General features: G+C 40.7%; 1 protein-coding gene across 2 annotated transcripts in view; it reads left to right on the forward strand.

The window, feature by feature from the left end:
• The window catches only part of LOC126260023 (proton-coupled amino acid transporter 1-like), a 447,322-nt gene that overhangs the window by 334,459 nt on the left and 95,539 nt on the right, over positions 1–17,324 (forward strand). The window lies entirely within an intron of this gene.

The raw sequence follows: 17,324 nt of genomic DNA on the forward strand, positions 1-17,324 counted from the left end.
CCCCATCAACGGCAAGGTCCATGGTACATGGGGGGGGGGGGGAGGGGAGGATTGAGGATATTCCTCTTTAATGATTATGTAAGCGGGAGAGTTGTGACGTATCATTTTCCAGCGTGGATAATATCAACGTCATCATGATCATCTTCTTTTCGGCTAGTGCATGAATGTCAATGAAGTGAGCGTTCCGATGCGCAGAACACAATTTTTGGTAGCTAACGTACATTGCCTCCAAAGTCACATGGTTGTGGCAGAGCGTAAAATTTGCCCCTAAGCGCCCTGCAGAACTGTACTGTCATTGCTTTACTAGTGAAGACAGATCCCTTTCAAAAGTATCATGAAGTTTGTACACACGATTCGTGGGCAACTTAATAACTTGCATTCAATATCTGGAACAAACTTAGTTTAAGGTTTTTATGAGAGAAACGCAAGAGAATTCACTTTTTTGAGTGTTACAGCTCATTTCTCGCTATTTTTTATTTATATTTCAGGAACGAAATTCTTCCGTTTTTCCTTTCTGGTTACAATTTTTTTAAACTTCGTCATTCCTTGGGGAAAATAAAACATCAATCGCTCATAATCATTTTTTGCATCGTACATACTGTAATTACTTTATAATAAGCGTAATGGTTTGGTGCTACTTATAAAGGGAGAAATCACTTAGTTGTCATATAAATCGTATCTGCAGGTGAAAATTGCTTGAAACGTGTATGCAATCAAAGGGTCGGCTGGCGGCGTACTCCCACACTACCTTCTTTATATGATCATGCTAACACATATCTTAGCTCAACGATGTCAATCCTATTTTCATTGTATCTCGATATTTTTCAATTCATAAAGAGCCCCTTACTACTATGATAAAGGTGACTAGACCTTTTCTGGTATTTACCTACAAATAGTAACCTTTCCCGTTGACTTATTTGGATTTGCATCTGTATCAGCAACACTTAAGGCGCTAAGAACCATAACGGCCTAATGCACATTAACGTTGATTTTGAGATTGTAGCAGGTATGACATCTGTTCATCTTACGGTGAACCAGCTTTAGTCCTACATTGTATATGTGAACATTTGCGAAGAGCTGCCTCTTCGATTTCTCTGATATTCACTTCCATATGAGACAAAATAAAAAATTTTTATTGCTGTAGGAACTCTCAATGGCTACCATTTCTTCATAAAAGCTGGAAGCTCCTGAAGGGATGCCTCACTGTAACCTTACGTTCCATGGTTTCAGCATTCCAGTCTGTAAAATTGACGCTGAGCATTTCAGAATCCTTAGGAGTTTTACCGACCTCAGCACCAAACCAAAATTTGGTGTTCGTGGTAACAATGTACATTTCAGAAATTTTACAGTCCTGAAGTTTTAAACAGATTGCTCTGAACTGTGGTTTAAAGTAACATCTTCTTTGGAGTCGTCGGAGGACAATTTTTTCAAGTCACGTCGAGGGAGAGCATAATTTGTTATTTCTTCACAGTTTGTTTATAGCTTACAAAACCTAGTGCCAATATACGTAGGTTGGAAGTAAATATCAACCTTGCAACACAGAGATCTAACAAAACAACTAGACCAAGTTTCTAACACATAGACCTAACAAAACTAGTAGATTTCATGCCTGAAGCGAACAGACAGTTTGATCTGAACCTCAAGCCAGAGAATATGCTTAATGAAAATGGTAATAACGAGGACCATACAGTGTTCTGATAGGTCATAATTGCGTGTGTTGTGCGTTTAGTATCTGTTCTTTAAGTTCAGACTCTAGTTTCACATTAGTTACAAAGTACACAACAGTCGAAAAGACACTTTTGCTACTAACCTATAAATGAAAATTTTGTGGACTAACGTTAATAATAGTAATAATCCTATATATTAATTAAAATCTCATAACACAAAGTGGGTACATTGCTTTTTATAGGAAATATAAGCTGTTGAGACTAGGGTAAAAATTAAGTCAAGTCTATGAATCTGGTGGTTCGATTATAAATGAGGTTTTCACAGTTTTTCTGAGAACTTTGTGTTTGTGCTTTGGGCCTTACGGATTTCAGTGCCTCAATTATCCACCTTTTCTCTATCTAATAACTAAATGTGTAAAAGCAGGTCTTAGCACACGATGTACACAAACAGTGTTATACGAAACTGACGTAACAACCCCGAGACTGATGTTGGCGACATGACCTATGGATCTCATGGACGAACGCAATGAGGTGAATTTCACAAGATCTCTGTTTACGGAACCGATTTTAATTGTGCAAAAATGTCACACTACACCAACATAAAACGTGCACCAAACTTCTAAAACAGGTCAATTTAATACCTGAAACAACTGCTGTGCCTACTTACATTTAATTGGTTCATAGCAAATAATGTGAATGCCATATGAAACCACAGTGCACTGCTTGGGAGTTCAAGAAATAGACATCATGCACTGATGAGGCAGAATCTTATGGCTGCCTGCTTAACCGATTGTTTGTCCACCTCTGGAACGCAATCCAGCAGCGACTCTGAGTGGTTTGCATTCGACAAGTTCTTGGTAGGTTTCCGGAGGTATGTGGCACCAGGTATCTATGCACAGGTCACGCACATCCCATGCACTACGGACCGGTGGTTTGTGGCTGCGGAGCTGGTGCCGGTAGCGTTCTAGATGTCTTCCACATAGTTCAGATCAGATGAATTTTGTGACCAATGTATCACAGTCAGTTCACTATCATGCTTGTCAAGCCACTGTCGCACAATTATCGCCTTGTGACATAGAAGGTCTTCCTGCTGGAAGATACCATCTCCGTCGGGGAAGACATCAGATATGAATGGATGCAGGAGGTCCTTAGTCAGCAGCCGTAATGGGTGCCTTCGATTGCCAGTGGTGAACGTCCCCAATACAATACCGCGTCAACAGGCCAGCGTCTACAGTGTACGGCATGCTTCGAGTGGCCGTTCATCTGGATGATGGTGCATTTGGACACCGTCTTCGGGCTAGTGTGGCAAGAAAAATTATTCATCCGATCATACGCCCGGTTTCCATTGCTCCTTTGTCTAGTCTCGAGGATCCCATGGCCTACTGCGATCGCAACTGACGATGTCGTTGGGTCAGTATGGGAACACATAGGGGTCGTCCGCCACGGTGGCCCACTTTTAAAAGTTCGTGCTGAGCTCTGAAACACTTGTGCCTGCACCAGCGTTGTACTCGGTAGGCAGATCTGCCACGGATCGCCTCCTATCCTGCTTTAGAGAACGGGCAAGTCTGCGACCTCCACATTCCGCAATGAGGCGTGGCCATGCAGCATAGTCGCGTAATAGTCGCGTACTCGTGGTTTCACTGACCTTCAGCCACTTTCTATAAATACTCACGACAGAGGCACCCCAACGACCGACCAGGTTCAACGTTTCTGAGATGCTGGTTCCCGGCCTCTGGCCGTGACAATCAGCCCTTTGTCAAATTCACTTACACCGATGGGTTTGCCCGTTTGTGCCCGTATGTTCGCTAGAATGATTCCCCTTTCGTCTCTGGCCCGCTTATATACTTTCCTTACCATGTCACGTGGCCGCAACTCCACCAAACAGAAATGTAGCTCATGGTGGACAGTAGTCAATTGTTTTGGCTCATCAGTGTATCTCAAACACAAAACGGAAGTTCATATCTGAAATTTCTTGTCGACCAGAACGGATCCTGCACAACGATAAAATGAACACATAAGGCAACTTCAAATTTTGTGACGGCCCTGATACCTTTCGGATGCAATTCTCTTGCAATGTTAACACTACTGTCCGCTACTGTTATACCATAACTTTAAAGTTGGTGTCGGGTCGTGAAATAAAACTATCTTATTAAAGTAATTATGGTATAAAGCAACAGAGCAGTGTTAGCCTCTGAGAGGAATTTTGTTATGTTGACCGTGTTGTACCTAGCGGAGGTGACTTATCGGAAGTGAAAGTCAGAATTACGTAAATATTTAAACAGTAACAAACAATATTTTACCTATCTACGCTGTTCAAAGAATAAAGAAAACGGTCGCCAGCCTAATTAGGCAAGAGAATGATTGACATTCTTGTTCAAGAAAATAGGTATGAGTAACTTTAACGGACAAACACAACCTATACTTTGCCACACGCGAGTACGATGAACTCTGGCACCTGAATACAGTATGTTCACGTTAAGGTTGGAGTTAACAGATCAGAACAAACTATTTGCATAAATATAACAGATAACAAAACACACTATTACCTTGAGGACTTAGTCAAACTGAATGGTCTCAATAACGCTACTATTAATATTCACTGTAGAATCGTAAACTGGACGTAAGTTTAGTATTACTTTTCAAACAAGTTCCTATCTGCCATGAAATATGGATATGGTTCACAGCAAATTTAGTTACTGGACATAGATTAATTCTCTCACTACCCAACACCTTTCTACTTAGAATGAAAATTAAATGGAGTTAATTAACAAATTACTTCTCACTGTCCTTTTAATAAAGAAGTTACTGTTTTCATAGACAGTGGTTTTTCTGTTACTTGTTACCTAGCATAAGCACAATAGACAAACTGTTGATCCTGTTACAACATTAATATGCACTTTTAATACACAAGAGGAACCCAATATTGTACAGAATTTGACTTGAATAGCAAGAGTAATTGAAACTTTCTATAATTAAGTAACTTGGTGCATTTGAACTACTTTCACTGGAGGTGGGCCCTTAATCTTGACCACTGTAGCAGAGTAAACTAAACACACTTTCAATACACCAGAGAAACAAATACTTAGCAAGCATGAACATATAACTCTCAACAGTTGCAGTTCTGAACTTTTACTGCAGTGAAACACAAATTTGAGATATTTCTAAGATCCTTTCAACAAACAATATCAATTTTAGCTCACTCTATTGCCATATTAATTCTAATATGCCTTCAATAAAGGACACTCGGCAAAAACTTTAGCGTGGGAAGGACCATAAATGGATATGTGACTAAGGATAAATCACGGTAGGTACAATAGTTCAGTCAAATTTGACCTTATATTTGAGTACACTATAATATCCTATGAGCTGATCCTTCACTGTACATTACTATAGTGTTCCATTACAGTGATTGCGCAGTGTGGTGGCGATTGCATGTTGGTTGGTGGATTTGCAGGTAGAATTGCTGGACTCTGTCATCTCTTCGTGGCAATGATAGATACCAGTTCCAGAATAGTTCCAGCTCTTTATCCATCCATCTGAGGCATTGGAAAGCGTCAGGAAAAGCCTCTCTCGGAACCAGTACAATAGGCAACTTTTACATGAGCAGTTCATAGTTTGGTAGCTCGTCCCCGACTGACCCTCAGTTCCACCTTTACTACCTAGGCAAACCACAATTTGCGCGCACTGCATGCTTCCATTCCCGAGGGGAACCACAACACCTTTTACATACAAAATAACTAAGAGCCCTAAGTGAAGATCAGCAGTTTACATAACAGCAACCAAACACATTAAATAAAACAAAACATTTGCACAAATTGACATTTCTAAAAAAAAATTATTTAAACAAAATTATTCAACCTCAAAGTTAACCAAAGAGATTATATGACAAAGACAAAACATAATTTGCTCATATTGTACATATTACAGAGATTACACTTCATTACGGTATCGAATTAATCGTACACTAATTACAGAAGTTCAACGATGGGTTGCTGAACAAACAGAAAGCTAAATGAATCAACAAAAGGTATGTAGTGTCTAAGCTATGGTGTTACAAGTTGAGCCATACGACCACGCCTCAGATACACACCAAAAGTTTCAAATCGTCGCTTTTCCGTGCAAACAGCAGAGGTCTCTATTTTTTTTATTTACACGTCAAGTTTCGTAGGACCAAATTGAGGAGCAAATCTCAAAGGTCATGGAAAGTGTCGGTACATGAAATTACAACATAAAAGTAATAACAGATAAAAATAAAATGTTTATGAACCCAAAAAAAGTCGGTCCATAAGTTTAAGTAAACGCAATCAACAAAACAACAAGGATCAGCTTAATTTTTCAAGGAATTCTTTGACAGAATAGAAGCAGTGACCCAAGAGGAAACTCTTCAGTTTAGATTTGAAAGCGCGTGGATGACTGCTAAGATTTTTGAATTCGAGTGGTGGCTTATTGAAAATGGATACAGCAGTATGTTGCGCACCTTTCTGCACAAGAGTTAAGGAAGTCCGATCCAAATGCAGGTTTGATTTCTGCCGAGTATTAACTGAGTGAAAGCTGCTTATTCTTGGGAATAAGTTGATATTGTTAACAAGAAACGACAGTAAAGAATATATATATATTGCGAGGCTAATGTCAGAACACCTAGACAAGTGAACGGGGGTCGACAAGAGGTTCAAGATCTTACACCACTTAATGCACGAACGTTTATGAGCCAAAAATATCCGTTTACAATAGGAGGAGTTACCACAAAATATAACACCATACGACATAAGCGAATGAAAATAAGCAAAGTAGATTAATTTTCGTGTCGAACGATCACTCACTTCAGATACCATTCGAACTGTAAAAATGGCAGCATTAAAACTTTGAACAAGATCATGAACGTGGGCTTTCCACGACAGTTTACTATCTATCTGAACACCTAGAAATTTGAACTGTTCAGTTTCACTAATCGTATGGTCGTTCTGTGAAATTAAAACGTCAGGTTTTGTTTAATTGTATGTTAGAAACAGTAAAAACGGAATCATACTGTGATTTACCACTAGTTTATTTTCTATGAGCCTTGAACTTATATCATGAACTGCACTATTTGAAACCGAACCAATGTTGCACACAATTTCCTTTACTACCAAGCTAGTGTCATCAACAAACAGAAATATTTTGGAGTTACCCGTAATACTAGAGGGCATATCATTTATAAAAATAAGAAATAGGAGTGGCCCCAAAACTGATCCCTGGGGCACCTCCCATTTGATTGTACGCCACTCAGGCCCCATATCACAGCCATTCTCAATAGTGAGTAATTACCTTTTGCTGTCTGTTGCTAAAGTAAGAATTGAACCAGTTGTGAGTTACTCCCCGTATTCCCTAATGGTCCAACTTCTGGAGCAATATTCTGCGATGAACACAATCAAACGCCTTAGATAAATCAAAAAATATGCCTAGCTTTCTGAACTTTTTGTTTAAGCCAACCAGTACCTCACATAGAAAAGAGAATATAACGTTTTCAGTTGTTAAACGCCTTCTAAGGCCGAACTGAACATTTGATAGCAAATTATGTTATATAAAATGATCAATTATCCTTACATACACAGCCTTTTCAATAAATTTAGCAAACACTGATGGTATAGAAATAGGTCTAAAATTGTCTACGTTATCCCTTTCTCCCTTTTTATAAAGCGGCTTTACTACTGAGTCCTTTAATCGTTCAGGAAACTGACCATTCCTAACGGAAAAATTACAAATATGGCTAAGTTCTGGGCAAACATGTGCAGGACAATACTTCAATATTCTGCTAGGCGCTCCATCATATCCATCAGCGTTCTTAGTCTTTAGTGATTTAATTATTGACTCAATCTCCCCATTGTCTGTATCACAGAGGAGTATTTCAGACATGAATCTCAAAAAGGCATTTGCCAAGAAAGTTATTTGATTTCCTGTAGAAACTAAATTTTTATTTAATTCACCAGCAATGCTCAGAAAACGATTGTTAAATACTGTACATATATTTGACTTATTAGTGACGTTGTGCTGCTGACCAGACTCTTCCTTCACAACTGATCATATGGTTTTAATTTTATCCTGTGAATTAGTTATTCTATTTGCCTACCGCATACTCTTTGCCTTCCTAATAACATTTTTAAACACCTTACAACACTGTTTGTAATGGGCTATTGTAGCCTGATTGTGACTACTTCTAACATTTTGATATAATTCCCGCTTTGTTCTACATGATTTCCTTATCCCACTAGTCAACCACCAAGGATCCCTTTTACTGTTAGTACCTGTTTAGAACGTTGTAACGGAAAGCAACTCTCAAAGAGCATGAGAAAAATGTGTTAAGGAAAGCATTATATTTGCAGTCTATGTTATCGGCACTATAAACATCTTGCCATTCTTGTTCCTTGACGAGGGTTTAAAAAACTCTCCATTGCCGTTGGATTAACTTTCCTACATGGTTCGTAATTATATGTGACATTTTTTGAGTACAAAAGCCTTTTAGTGTTAAAATTTGTGCATCATGATCTGAAAGGCCATTCACCCTTTTACTAACAGAATGCCCATCTATTAATGAAGAATGAATAAAAATATTGTCAGTGGCTAATGTTCCCCTGCACCCTAGTTGGAAAAAACAGTCTGCATCAGATCTACGAACATCCTTTTTCATGCACGATCATATACAAAATTAATATTGAAGTCATCACATATATCTAATTTCTGGTACTTCCTATAAAGTGACTCAAGAACACTCTCTAGCTTGAGCAGAAATGCTCTGAAGTCAGGGTTAGGGGACCTATAAACAACAACAATTAGAAGTTTAGCTTTGCTAAATTCAACCGTCCCTGCACAACATTCAAAAATACCTTTTCAGTGCAGTGCCGTTATACGTCTATGGACTCAAATGAAATACTGCTTTTTACGTACATGGCCACTCCCCCACTCCGCAAGGAACTCCTTGAAAAACAGCCAGCTAAGCAGTATACTGGTAAAGGAAACCTCTGAATTGTCATATTCTTTAAGTGGTGCTCCGATATACCAATAATTTCAGAGTCAACATCTATAAGCAGTTCACTAACTTTATCTCTAATACCTCTTATATTTTGATGAAATATGCTAATTCCTTCTCTGCTTGAAAACATGACGTCCTCTGAAGGTGATTCCTTAGTTAGAGGGAGTTTAAGCAGGTATACCTATCCGCCTGATTTCAGTCTAAAAAAGGTGCAGCTCTAACACCAACTACTACAGGAATTTTTCCATGAGTTATCCCACCACCACTCGTTACACTGTCACCTACAAGCTTTGCCAGCCTAGCCTCCCTTTCCCATACCTGTTGAGGTGCAGGCCACTGATAGAGTCCACTGGGTCCAATGCAATGTGGCCCATGCCCTCTGCCATCAGTGCCTCTCCAGCCCCATGTTAACGCGCTTAGCAGCCGCATTAACATGAGGCCGTTCATGACGCTGAAACAGTTGCTCGAAATGCTCATTAGTGCTGTCTTTACCAGTTCACCACCTACATCATATTCCCCGTCCCTATCAAGACTATTCCCTGCTCCACCCACTATCACTACCTGATTCTGCTTCATAAAATTCCTACGTAACTCCTCTATGTTGTCAGTCACCTGACCCAACCCTGCACTAGGCTTCACAATGCTGGTGACCTGGTACTCACTCCACAACACTTCCTACAACTGCTGGCCCACACCTCTACCGTGTGAACTGCCTGGCAGCAGAACCTTCTTCATTCTGTTAGACTTTGCAGCTGACTTGGTCCACCTAACTGCTGAGGACTACTGCATGTTTCCTACACGTACAGCTACAAGAGGCTCCTCTCCACTCAACTATGACAGTTGGTCAGATCTATTGCATATACGTAAAGTAAAGCTGTCTGAATACGTCCTCCTCCTAACTGCCTTCTTGTCAACTGCCAGCTCCCATTTACCAGCACCCTTCAGCTTCCTCAACCTATCTATGACACTGTTAAACTGATACAACCGGCAAATAGCAGAGAATGTGGCTTCACCACAGCTCCAAACTTTTAGTTTAAATGAAAGCGGCAAGTCAGTGTTTTTAAGTGTATCGTTCAAAGAGAGCATCGCAGTCTGTGTTTGCCAAGTTTCCAGCTCAGAACGTCGTCATAATACTCTGTTTGAACCTATCACTAACCTTCACACCGTTCATGACCTACAATTCGCATTTCACGTTCATTAATTTCTGTATTTGCATCTACAGAGAAGCATTGTCGTACTTTATACATTTTCTTTTTTAGTTTTTGGGGCGAATCTGATAAAGGCTGTATGATATTTACTCTAGGACGGAAGTTGAGAAACTCGAGAGAAGTCGATGTTCAAACATTATACCGAGTCTCCTAAATACGTATTGGTTTGTGCATACCAATAGATGCAGTTCGTAAATATGTTCGTGATTAATAATAAATATTCCTTTAGTGTTAACTGTAACATCACAGCAGTCATCCTCATCAACAAGAACAAAAATCAGTCTCAGCAGATTCATGGTATCCTCTCTGTTCAGATCGAAATTCTCTGCTGCGGATAAATATGACCACCACACATTAGCTAAGAGAATAAGGATGCCGAGGTGCTAACAAATAAGTGAAAACACTGAATGAAGATCTTTTCCGCGTCTCATCAGTACTTTACAGCACATTAGGTTAATGTGGTAGTTGTTTTCTGTATAAATATGCTCCTTTTGGTCCTGCTAAATCGTTCTGAAGGGGAAAATGTTTGGAGGAAGAAACAAAAGGAGAAAAAAATGTGTGTTAAATCTTATGGGACTTAACTGCTAAGGTCATCAGTCCCTAAGGTTACACACTACTTAACCTAAATTATCCTAAGGACAAACACACACACACACCGATGCCCAAGGGAGGACTCGAACCTCCGCCGGGACCTGCCGCACAGTCCATGATGACTGCAGCGCCTAAGACCGCTCGGCTAATCCCGCGCGGCTAAAGGAGAAAAATAATGATCAAAGCTCTTAACTAAAGAAAAGAAAGAAGAACAATGCTTAAACGTACTTCACTTATTTTCTGGTGGAGTAAATTGCTGCTTTGCGGCTCCTTGCAGCACGAAACGTTAACAAATGACCCAAAGACAGATCACAAGACAATATAAATATGTCTGCGTAAATAAAATAGGTATCAACATTTACAGCCACGACGGCTAGTACAGGGTGGTCAGAACACTCTGAAAAGCTTGTAAGGGTGTTGCAGGATAGGTTGTACTGAGAAATAATTAAGAAAAAGTTCGATACGTTGCGCCGTTTCCAAGTTAATTGGCGTTGAAGTTGGCCAATCACGCCGCTGCGCGTTCAAATTCAAGCGGCCTGCCAGAGACGTTATTACCAAACGTGTTCTTGGTTCGGTTTCCTACAGCCGGATAAGAAAGCGATACACAAATTGGATATGGGACGGTAGTAAGGATCGGATCCAAGACAAAGGCTGAGCAGTCTCGTGCGCTATTTTCTACCCTATGAGAACTACTGATACTTATTGTACCTGGCGGGCCTCTTGAATGCGCACGCAATGGCCTGGCTGGCTAACTTCAATGTTAATTCACTCGGAAACGGCACAATATACATAATTCTTTCCTTAACAATTATTTATCATCAAAGGCTGCCATGCAACACCCCTATTCATGTCGACCCTGTATACAGGGTTTGCAAGGCTTCAGGAATGTGACAAAATCATTTGAAGCAAAGAAAGTCAAGTAAATATGGGCTCTAAAAAGCCTGCCTTAAGAGTTATGAGCACTTTTTCATGTCATGTACCGTGAAACAAACCTCTTCTACTGAACAAAGGCTCACAGCTCTTAACGTGTGCTTTTTACAGCTCATGTTTACAAGACTTTTTGCTCCGAATGATCGTTCATATCATATCCCTGGACATTAACCATTCCTCCTGGGACAAGTATAAGATGAGAAAGTTGATAATCTACATCTATACCTACATCTACATCATAATCCGCAGGCCACCTCGCAGTGTATGGCGGAGGGCATTTCTGGTACCATTAACTGATCCCATCTTCCCCGTTCCATTCTAGAATGGCGCGGGAGAAGCTCTAATTTCTCGAATTTTGCAGTCATCATCATTTTGTAAGATGCGTGTGAGAGGAATTAATATGTTGTCCGACGCTTCCCGGAAAGCACTCTCTCGAAATTTCAACAGTAACTCTCTCCGTGACGCACAACGCCTCTCTTGTAACGTCTGCTACTATAGTTCGTTGAGTATCTCCGTAACGCTCTCGCGCCGACCATACGAATCCATGACGAAACTTGCAGCTATTCGCTGGATCTTCTCTATCAGTCCCACCTCGTAAAGGTCCCAGACTGATGAACAACACTCAAGCACTGGCCGAACAAGAGCCCTGTAAGCCAGTTCCTTCGGGATTGAGTCATATTTACTTAACATTCTTCTTGTGATTCTCAGTTTCGCATCTGCTTTTCCACCTACATACCTCGACAAAAGTTTGGAATATCGAACTGTTTACTACAATGTTTCTTATAGTACCCCCATTGAGGTTTTGTAAGTACCTTATTAACAAAATAAATAAAATTCCTTCTGAAAACAAGAAAGATATTGGTTAGTTACAGAATATCATTTCAAAGCAAAGCAGGCTCTCTCCTAAGTGGACATCTTGAAAACGAAAACAGTGAAAATCTTTATCTGACGATCATGATTATCAGTCTTTAGTAGCGAGTGTGTCCTCCCCGCACACGGATGAGTTTTTCGACTCTGGAGGCATGGTCTGGTCGAGACCATCAAGTTTATCTTGGGGTATGAGGTCCCACACCTCAATGGCAGCCTCAGAGAGGTCCTGAACGTTGCAGGTGGATTCGGACGTGGTGCAATGGCCACCTTCAGCAGATCCCATGCATGCTCAATTGCATTCGTGTCTGGGGACTATATTGGCCAGTGCATTCGGTTGATGCACCTTTGAAGACATCAAGGCACTCCTAGAGTAAAGTGCGGTCTTGCACTGTCGTGCACTAGAATGAAGCTATCACCGACTTCACATCTGTGTGGCCTTACAATTGTATGTAGGACCTCTTGGCGACACCGGAGACCAGTCAAATAGCCACCCGCAAACAGATGGACTTCCTGAACGTATCGACGTTCCCAGTGTCGTCTAGCGCTTGCCCAAACACTAAAAGGTCTAGTGTCCGGTCACAAAACAATCCTGGTCTCATCAGAAAACATGATATTACTCCATTCTATGTTCCAGTGTTGACGTGCAAGAACCCAGGTCCTTCGACTGCTTCGGTTCCGTTGGCTCAGAGCAAAACTTCTCGTTGGTTCTCTGGATATAATACCGCCATAATTCAGTCTTTTACGCAATGTCTGGTCTGAGACACGAATCCCTGTTGTCCAGGAGAAGTAATTTCTAATATTTCTGGCAGTTGATGTTGAGCGCCTGCGAAAGGACAGGGAGGAAACGATCCTGCATTGGTGTTGTCATACAAGCACGAGCATTGCGTGGTCCATCCTTCACTTTGAGTGACATGTAACCGCTCGACAACATCGTGCTGCGATGACCTGCTGAAAGTAAAGCCACTATCCTGACTCTGTCGAACTGTTGTATGCCTCTACGTGGTGTGTTACTGCAGTGTTGAACACAAACTGAATGAAGCTGTTGTTGATACTGGAATGCTCGCGATGTGCTGCGGCGGCAGCGGTATGTTTGCATGATGGAAAACGGCCACAAGGCATGCCAGTAGTAAACACCGTCCAGTATATTGGCCCCAACTGGATAATGCGTGCAGTGCCTAGGTTAGTGAGACGTCTAGTATCGTAGACCACATTTTACGAAAGTACACCAAACTTTTGTTTAGCAGTTTTTCTGTGTGTGGCCATTCCACTTCAGGTCGCTCTGGAGAGTTACTCCTAGATATTTTACAGATTCTCATCAATAGTGCAGTTCCGCAATAGTGGATTTCTTTTCCTATGTATGCACAATATATGCACCATTCATAAATTCTCTGCAGGTCATTCTGCAAATCGATTCTGCCTTCTGGCGTTGCTTCTTTCTTATAGAGAACCGTATCATCAGTGAAAGAGCTTCCGACGCTTTCTACAAGCTCATTTATATACATTCTAAACAATATAGGTCCTGTCACAAATGCTTGCAGTGCTCGGAAAACTACGTTTATATCTACTGATATAGTTTCGTTAAGGGTGACGTGTTGAGTCTGTCTGTATGGAAGTCTTGTATCCAATCACATATATGGTGTAGAAAAATTTCCTCTACCAGTCACAATAAAAGGTCATTTATTTGTCATACGACCGGTTTCGGGCTTGCGTCCATCCTCAGGTGTATATACATTCATGTACATGTTTATATTGCTGGAGATTACTGTATAAATATAAAAAATTATTTGCTGGTGACTAAACAGAAACAAGTGGGACAACTGTAAGTGGCAAGGCAAAAATATATCTGTACTTACATAAAGATGAATTATCATTATTATAGTTACGCTGTGGTGATATCTTTATGTAAGTATAGATATATTTTTGCCTTGCCACTTACAATTGTCCTACTTGTTTCTGTTTAATCACCAGCAAATATTTTTTTTATATTTATACAGTGATCTCCAGCAATATAAACATGTACATGTATGTATAAACACCTGAGGATAGGCTAAAGCCCGAAACCGGTCGTGTGACAAATAAATAACCTTTTAATGTGACTGGTAGCGGAAATTTTTCTACACCCTACAAAGGAACAGTCACGGAGTTCAACAGTATCCACTATGGATAAAATCCATTTAATCACATATCAGGCCCGATACTCGGTAAGGCCCTATTTTTTTTATTAAAAGGCAATGCAGGGCGAAATCTAATACCTTCCTGAGGTCAAGGAAGACGGCATAAACCTGAGCGCCGTTGTCTAAGACACTGTGGATCTCTTGGAGGAACAGAGTGAGTTGAGTTTCGCAAGATTTCTGATTGTGGAAACCATGCTGATTATCACTGACAAGATTTCTTACAACAAAAACGAGGTTATTTTCCTTCAAAAATGCCATGATACGTGATCACAAAGCATGTTCGACAGTTCTGCAACAGATTGATGTCAATTACTTGTCAGTGGGTTCCAAGAGCAAATCTTTATCTTAAAAAATGCTAATTCCCGAAAAGTACATCCAGGTAATTGAAAGGCGCTGCTCCTGGGGCCGCAGGAATTTTTAGATCAACACTTTCCGTCCACTGTATGTTTGTATAGCGATATAGCGTAACGCGCTGTGTGCTGGACTGCGAGACAGAGAGGGGAGCCAGACCAGGATAGAATCCCTGCAGCGCATTAACGACCGCGACTGGTACCCCACCTAACCGAGTGCCGTTTTTAGGCGGTCTCCCACTCTCAGTTATGCAATGCTGGGCTGCTTCCCGCCTTCCGCCTCAGAAAATGTAATATACGAACAGATAAAATGTGTTCATACACAGATCACAGTTTACACGATTCACAGGCAGCGGCGCTCAACACTTCCCTGATTTCTGTAACGGGTAAGTGCGGTGACAGGAAAGGCAGAGTGAAATAAAACAAAATTTGTCAAGACTTGAGACTAAGCGAGATACAACGCAAACGGAAAGAATAAAGACTGTTTGTCAATTTTGTATACTGTCGCAGAGTATTTCTCCCTCTTCCAAATCATTAATTCCAAGCTTTACTAATTTTATTGAGTTACTTAACACCAATTTCTTGTTCCTTAACGAATGACCGGATGTGTACAAGTGAGTGGTGGTAACTTTTTTCTGGTTTTAGTTCAGACTAAAAGTTTTACATGTGCCTCACTTTGAAGTATTTTCTTGTTTAATCAATGAGGAATGATATATATGTGGAGCACCAGGTCTGAGCTGCGTAGTATGTACATATTTTAAATGTACATATTTTAAAAATGGATGTATGTGTGTATCTGTGTATATTCAACATCTTCCCTTAAACCATTGGATTTCAACCAAACTTACACATATCCCTTAATGTCAGACAACAATCGATGGGGGGGGGGGGGGGGGGGCAAGAGCCACCCACCTATTATAGTTCAATGGATGTGACGTCATAAACAATGAGATTCTTCAAAAACTACCGCATCATAAACCAAGTTTAAACTTATTACTTTTCACAGACAGAATCCACAAATGCTGCTGATTGTATCTACACAAACATATCATTGGACGGCACGTAGCGGCCGCTGTGGCCGAGCGGTTCTAGGCGCTTCAGTCCGGAACCACGTGGCTGCTACGGTCGCAGGTTCGAATCCTGCCTCGGGCATGGATGTGTGTGATGTCCTTAGGTTATTTAGGTTTACGTAGTTCTAAGTCTAGGGGACTGATGACATCAGATGTTAAGTCCCATAGTGCTTAGAGCCATTTGAACCATTTGACGGAACATAGTTCAAGAGATATGATGTCGTGAACACTGAAATGCGTGAGAAAATGCCGTGTCATGCGTGATACTTCAATACGTTTATTCTTTACTGCTAAGACATTCCTAAAGTCGAGTCACCTTAAGGAAATGTCTGACGCCCGGAAGCGGTTTTGACAGCTTTCAACTGCGAAGTGCAAAACGGCTATAGAGGATAACAAAAGCCGTCTGTAGAGCTAAGAAGAAGCGTTGCCGTAGAGCAGTTTACGAAGTCGCGTTGTAGACGCGAGGTGCTGTGCCTAGCGTACAGAAACTGTTTCAAAATTTCAAAGGTGTTTCCACGAATGTCAATAAAGTTTTCTCGATATTACGCTACAAACACAGTTTCTCAGGGCACGCAAATGGAACCATTGTCGCTTTTAACTTCTTAGCAAGTCTTTATCAGATTATCTACTGAGAAAAATGGTTCAAATGGCTCTGTGCACTATGGGACTTAACATCTATGGTCATCAGTCCCCTAGAACTTAGAACTACTTAAACTAACTAACCTAAGGACAGCACACAACACCCAGCCATTACGAGGCAGAGAAAATCCCTGACCCCGCCGGGAATCGAAACCGGGAACCCGGGCGTGGGAAGCGAGAACGCTACCGCACGACCACGAGATGCGGGCTATCTACTGAGAAAGAAAGAGGGAAGGGGATAGTAAAATACTAAGAAACTAAACTACAAAATCAAATTAACTGTCATACACAACAACATGCACTTGAATACCTTACTTAGTAACCCGCCATAGTAAAACTGAACAGGATATGAGAGGCATTCATCAAGCAACTGTATCCGCGCCGTGATTTTGGTGGAACTCAAGGATGGAGTTCACTACATAATAGCAAAAGTTGGTTACTTTAAATTACAAATATAAGATTGAAATATTCGCAATGTAAAATTGGTCGTCAGACCTTCGAAAAGAGAGAAGTCTTAAGAAATTTCCAATTATTTGCTAAGCAAGCTAGACGTACTGTAGAAGCAGGATAGAAAACGCTCGCCTAAGGCGTGATCCAGCAGTGGCAAACTTTAGAAAAAGGGCCATAACTAAGGAAAACAACATTGAAAAGAGATGTAGTTGAAATAGGCATTAAATAAATCGTTTACAAGATGGTCACCGTTATCCCCAAGTGCAATAAGCTCAGAAAGTGTAGTAAATTGTCTTCGGGTTTCTTTATTTTTATTATAAACATATTGTCACTACTTGAGCGTCCTTTTCCTAAATCAACTTTCTGTAT

Source organism: Schistocerca nitens, chromosome 5 (assembly GCF_023898315.1).
Source record: "Schistocerca nitens isolate TAMUIC-IGC-003100 chromosome 5, iqSchNite1.1, whole genome shotgun sequence".
NCBI lineage: Eukaryota > Metazoa > Arthropoda > Insecta > Orthoptera > Acrididae > Schistocerca > Schistocerca nitens.